Source organism: Helobdella robusta (assembly GCF_000326865.2).
Source record: "Helobdella robusta unplaced genomic scaffold HELROscaffold_6, whole genome shotgun sequence".
NCBI classification, from domain to species: domain Eukaryota; kingdom Metazoa; phylum Annelida; class Clitellata; order Rhynchobdellida; family Glossiphoniidae; genus Helobdella; species Helobdella robusta.
This window is the reverse complement of record NW_008705330.1, coordinates 5,330,662-5,331,112: the sequence shown is the minus strand read 5'-3', so window position 1 is coordinate 5,331,112 and position 451 is coordinate 5,330,662.

Genomic DNA, 451 nt, shown 5'->3' with positions numbered 1-451 from the left:
GATCATCATCAGTGCTCCTTGCTGTATATATAGGGAAATATTGACTTTGTCAAGATGAACTTTGACGTTGTAAAAATTAACTTTGGTGTTATAAAATTGAACTTTGATGCGAATTAGGTGTCAGGTTTCTTTATTGGCTGGACATCTTCTTTGGTCTACTTTTCTTCATCGATAGCATCATATTCTTCCAAATGAGATTTGATAGCACCACTCTGTTTATGCATCGTAAGCCTTCTAGTCAGTGAGGTAGTAGTAATCCCGATATATATGCTATTCTTAAACATATCATCAATAAAAACAGAGTGGTGCTATCAAATCTCATTTGGACTCAACACTCAACACACTCAATCACAATTAGCCGTGAAATTCTCGACAGCAACACCAAAGTAATATACCAGAACAGCAACTACACGCATCTTAAAATTGCAGAAGCAGTCCTAATTGACATCGA